General features: G+C 39.1%; 1 non-coding gene across 1 annotated transcript; it reads left to right on the forward strand.

The window, feature by feature from the left end:
• The first annotated feature begins 3,725 nt into the window (after positions 1 to 3,725).
• On the forward strand, positions 3,726 to 3,832 carry LOC114009560 (U6 spliceosomal RNA). The gene has a single exon (XR_003550958.1). It is a non-coding gene; the product is annotated as a U6 spliceosomal RNA (small nuclear RNA).
• Positions 3,833 to 6,154: the final 2,322 nt, after the last annotated feature.

The raw sequence follows: 6,154 nt of genomic DNA on the forward strand, positions 1-6,154 counted from the left end.
TCAGGCAGGCAAACTTCATTCAGCTAACAAAAGCTTAGTTGTCAAAGGGGAGAAATTATTCTAAATGTATCATTGTGTCTGTCACTCAAAAATCCTTATTTGAGTGTCTGCAATGTGCCAGATGCTGTCCTAGGTGGAGGCATGAAGCACACAATGAACAATTTTAAAAAAAAAGAAAAAAAAAGATAAATTCAGATAAGCGCTATGAAGAAAATAAAGCAGAGTGATGTAATACCATGATGAAAGATGAGGAAGGGCCTGTTCAGATTGAGTCATTAGGGAAGATCTCTAAAGAGATGCAATCTGAATGAAAAAAGTGAGCCATCTTGTGAGCGAGCTAAATAAAGATCACAAAACATCCATTGGGCTGGACAGCATGGAACTCACCAGAGACCTTAGCAAAAGCAGTTTCGGCATAATGGTGGTATAGAGGCCAAATGGGATCGATGAGGTAGAACTAAAGTCAATATGAAGCAAGGAAGCAGAGACAGAGATTTCAGATTGTGGTTCACTTTAGAGCTAAGATTCCCAGAAATTGAATGGGTAGATGTAGGTTCAGGAGGGTTTTGGGGATAGGCCAATTGGAACATGGTTAAATGCTGTGAAGGATCTCACTGAGAGGGAGAGGTATACATGCATAAAAGCCATTGCAAGCATAGTAGGGGCTCGGATCCAGAATCCTTGTAAAAGCTCCTCTTTGACAAGAAGAAGGATACTTCCTCTATATTAACAAGAAGCAAGAAAAGGAACTGTGTTGGCCCTGTGGCTTACTGATTAAGAAAGGCAGATCCCACATGGCTGACTGCATAGTTTGAATTACAATCCCAGAGGTTTAAAAAACACTCCCGCTGGGGAACCAGCAGTTAGCGTAATGGCTATGTCGCTGGACTCCCACATAGTCGACCGCGGTTTGCTTCCCAGACCCGGTGGCTTAAATCTCACGCCGGGCGCATGTGCGTGCGTCCCCAAGATCCCGAGAGGAGAATGGAGAAGGGATTGCGGCGTGGCCATCCCCTCTGGGGGTGATTTCTCACTTTCTGTCTCTATGTCTCTCTCTGTCTGTCTGGTCTGTCTGTCTGGTGAGCGCACGTGCCCTATAGCGAAAACCTCTCAAAAAAAAAAAAACAACATTCCCGCTGGAACAAAAAAAAAAAAAAAAAAAAATTCCCGCTGGAGGGCACACATGCCCTCTGGCAAAATAAGGAGAAAAAGAAAAAAGAGAGAGAAAGAAAGAAAGAAAGCAAAGAAGAAACAAAAGAGGAGTAATGCAAGGGTGGTTTTATAGATCAGACAGTGGAAAATCAGAGTTCTTGCCTTGTTACTACTTCTATTTTTTCAATGAAATAAGAAATGAGATTATTAGTGGCAGTGTGCAAAATGTGAAGGGAGGAGAGAAAGTATAATATGGTTACCTTGAGAGAGGTTAAGTTTACTAGGGAAACACTATACTGTCAGGCAGTGCTACCTTCTTGTTTAAAGCACATAAATAGGGTGATGAGTTCATGTAACACAACCACCAAGCAATGTGGTTATTGATGTTTTTCTCCAATTAGATACAATTATTCAGCTGTAGGGACAGAGAAGATAGATAGTTGGGCTTGGTCATTACAGAAGTACTGCCAGGTGAATGTGAGTCCAAGGTGAATAAGGGAGCCGAGTGTCTACAGGGACGTGATCATGAGTTCAACCGTAAAATCTAAGCTGGGCAAAAAGAGAAGTTAATGACAGGTAATAAACTTTGGTGGGATTAAGAGAGTAGGGGTGGCCAATTTTAGCAAAAGGATACTAGGTGGCAGAAAGAGAGAGGAATTTAGGAGTCAGAGATTGGAGAGGTGGTAAGGATGCAATGTGTATGGTGGCCATGAAGTGAAAGGTAATTGCAGCAGAAAAAGAAGGCAAGGGTGGGGAACAAGTCACCCCAGCACTATGAAGCAGCCTAGGGGAACAGGAGGAGAACTGACTTATGAAATTATGAGCCAAAGATGTCTTTTCCTAAATGAGTACAGGTTAGTTAAATGTCACCTGGCCATACATAATGATTAAGGATATGTGTTCTAAAGCTGTACTGCTGGAGTTTGGATCCCAGCAGCTCCACATTCTCACATTCTCTTGGGGAGCAAGAATAGCAAACACTCAGATGGTATTTACTAAGTACGACACTATAACCCAATGACTTAGGCACTCTTCTACTCACACTATACAGACAAGGACAAGTTTCTTGGCCTCCGCAAACCTCACTGTGTTACAATAACGACAGTTCCCTCCTTATGGAGCTATTGTGAGTTTTAGGTTGAAGAATCTGTACAAAATGATTGGCACATTGCTTGGCTCAATCGAAGTGTTCCACAAATGCTCGCCGATATTGACAGAGAAAGAGAACAAGGCTTAGCTTCAACGGAGCAGGGTTTAAGGAGAAGGAGTGGTCTGCAAGCAATATTGGAAAGCCAGGAGGACATTTACCCTACCGCTGGCCTGGAAGAACACAAAGCATGAAGCAAAGAAACAAACAATAAACTACATCGAATTTTTAAAAAGACAAAATCCTGACTAAGAGTGTCCAGTGGATGTCAAATAAGGAAAGGAATTGGAGAAAAGAATCAGAGAAAAGGCTAAGAATACTCAAGGATTACCTAAGAAAGAGGAGTTTTAGAGCACAGGAGTGAGGGTAATTTGGGGCTACTGAGTGGGAAGATAAATATACAGAGGAATGTGGAGTTCGACTGAGAATCTAGTGGGGCCTCATCACATACACACTTAGTTCACAGATTGACTTTAAATCTTAACCAGTGAGGAAGCTGTGATTCCACTTCAATGGCCAATGAAAGTAACAGCTGTTGAAAGAGAAAATGCAACTTGGAAAAACAGGAAACAGGTGGCCTATTTTAACAGTGTATGTGTTCATCTGACCAAGCAAGATTTAGCTTCAAATCCACCAACCATTTTTTTTAGTATCTGCTACATAGTGAAGCCTGAGCTAAGTACATTCCCGTATAGTATCTCATTTAATCCTTACAGCCACAAAGCAAACTACGTATGTATTAAGATTATAAAGGATTCATGTTAAAACAGAGTGCAGTAATTAGCAGTCAAATACTTCAGAGTCCCCCAACCTGTTTAGCACTGGGGATAATAATGGTTACCCTGAAGGCAGGTCAGACATACCTACATTCTTTCCCTTTGTTCCTATTTTTAGTTGGCCTCAGTGGTTCTTGAAGAATTTCTGTACAGAGTTGTATCTTCAAAGCCATGTATATTATTTTTTATGGATACTTTCAAAGATTTTCAAAAGTAATTATGATTTTGCTTTACACGCTGTATAATGTAACTCCCAAGTAAAAAGTAATTCATCTGTTCAAAAATTCATCTATGCATTGAGAATCTTGCATCTCAGATGGTGACCCATATACAAGGATATGGAATTATTCCTAGCCCAAACTCAGTGGTTTAACATCTGGTTGCCCTAAAGTCTCATTAAACATTTAAACACTAGACAGTGGTATTTTGGCAACTTTATAACAGAGCATTGCACAAAAGTCAAGAGAGAAAATCTCAAACCAACTCAGAGAAGACCAATCTTGAAGTGCAGCTAAGGTAGGAAGTAAAACAAGACAGGAGAAGGAAGTGAGAGTGAGGTTGATATTACTCAGTAACTGAGGAAACTGTGCGTGTGCGTGTGTCTCCACGAATTGTTGAGGACAGGAAATTTATAAGAGGTTAGCACCCTGGTGCTCGCTTCGGCAGCACATATACTAAAATTGGAGCGATACAGAGAAGATTAGCATGGCCCCTGTGCAAGGATGACATGCAAATTTGTGAAGCGTTCCATATTTTTATAAACAGTTGGCACCAGAAAAAGAAAAAAAAAATAAAAACGAAGAGGTTAGCACCCTGCATAAACAGGTAGGACAAGAGCCAATGAAACAGGTTACAGGTAGAAATTCTCACAGAGAAGAGAAATACTTGGGTGGTGATTTTTAGAAAGATTCATGGATTTAATGGTGGTTATTTCTATTTTTTGTCACTTGTTTCCTTTTGACGTTCTAGATTAAAGCATGATATGACATATTAGGTTGTCAGAAAAGTCATGATGTGTTTTTGTGTAGAACATGGAAAAATACGTCATGACTTTTACGTTTAATAATAAGAATTTTGTTGCTATTCCACAGATGCCCAGTAAGTCTAAAAAACAATTTCATGAGCACTTACAACTGTAGCACCCAATAATATTTTTAAGCTCCTAATAATTGCAGAATACCAAAATTACTGGCTGATTTATTCACATTTCAAGTGAATGTGAATGTTTGGCAAAAGTCAAACCCATTATTATAGATGAAGTAGACAAAACATTTACTTGACTACAGTGGTTTACTTTTCAACTATCTCTTAACACAAGAGACGACATTAAAATGGCAATGGTGAGCTGGCCCGGGGACCCAGATCCCACATGGCTGACCACAGTTTGAACCCCAGCCCCAGGGACTTGAAAAACACATCAGGGACATACACAGGCATGCCCCAAATCCCAACAGGGTGAGGAAATGGAGAACAAAGGATTGCAGAATGACTGTGTCCCATTGGAAGAGGGCAGGAGGTGAGGGACTCCTTGTTTTCCTTCTCTCCATCTTCCTTGGCCAAGTGCCTGTGCCCTTTGGCAATTTAAAGAAATGACAATGGAAACTTAGGTGTTTTTCATTGATAAACATGGTAAAACTTCTCAGAAAATAGAAAAGGAGAGTGCTTTCTTTCCTTGGATTTTGAAATCATATTGTTGCAGCAATTATTTTGCTCTTTATTAATCCAGAACTCATGTAATAGTAGTATTTGAAAAACATTATAGTTTATCATAAATCCAGGAAAACATTAATTTCCATACTTTGGGAAATGGTGTACTGCAATGGATCAACATATACATTTTACCATTGAAAATAGTTCAGTAAGCAAGATTGTTTCACGAGTAATTATCAGAGGATCTTGGGTTTGTTTTTTAATAATGTTGACATACTTATGTATTTGACATTATAAAAACTGAAATATGAGTGGCTAGTAGATATTACCTTAATTTCTAAAGTATATTCTCATCCTAAAATTCTATGCTTTCTATTGTCAAAACCAGTCAGAAAGAAAAATAAATATCATCACAACTGATCCTATCTTCTAGATAATAGAATGGAGTGGTTTTCTCTAATCTCAATATGCGTGAGCTAGAACAGGATTTCAGAGTTCTTTCTTTGGCTCTAACCCAACAGTTAATTTTCTTTCTATCTTCACTCATTCCTTTTCCATTTATTGAGCACCAACTTTCTATCAGTTACTTTATTTGAAATCACTAAAAAATCAGAAAGAAAGGTCTCTGCCCTCCAGGAGTTCAAGGAGGAAAATAATTTCAATGTAAATGAAGAAAAGCTATGAGGTTAGCACAGGATTTAAAATGAGCTCACAGGACTGACAAGAAACAAAACTGGAACATTTATCTGAAGAGCTGATGCTCAGACTAAGTCTTACAGGATGCACAGATGTGAAAGGGACACGAAAGATGTACCAAACAGTAGCACACGCTGAGCATTCTTAATCTGAAAACTGAAATTCAAAATGCTCCAAGGCTCAACAGGTGGCATGGTAGTTAAGACACTGGACTCCCACATCATCCACCACAGTTCAAGTCCTGGACCTGGCAGCTTGAAAATCACTCCAGGAGTGTGTACTTATGTGTCCAAAATCCCAAGAGGAGAAGGGATTGTGGAATGTTCCCCCCCTCCAGATAATGATTTCTCACTTTCCCTCTCTCTGTCTCTATCTCTATTTCTCTCTTTCTCTCTGTCAAGCACAAGCACCCTATAAAAACCTTAAAAAAAAAAAAGCTCCAAAATTTGAAACTTTTTGATAGATGATATGACATCACAAGTGGAAAATTCTACACCTAGCTACAGGAAAGGTCATGGTCAAGATGCTGCAACACAAAATTATTGTGTAAAATTACCTTCAGATTATATGTATAAAGTTTGTGTGAAACATAAATAAATTTTCTATTTAGACTTGGACCCCATTCCCAAGATATGTCATTATGTATATGCAAATATTCCAAAATCCAGGAAAAAAAACTCCCAAGCATTTCAAATAAGAGATACTCAACCTTTAATAGGACTTACAAAAATAC

This window comes from Tupaia chinensis, unplaced genomic scaffold, assembly GCF_000334495.1.
Source record: "Tupaia chinensis unplaced genomic scaffold, TupChi_1.0 Scaffold000563_1, whole genome shotgun sequence".
Taxonomy (NCBI): Eukaryota; Metazoa; Chordata; class Mammalia; order Scandentia; family Tupaiidae; genus Tupaia; species Tupaia belangeri.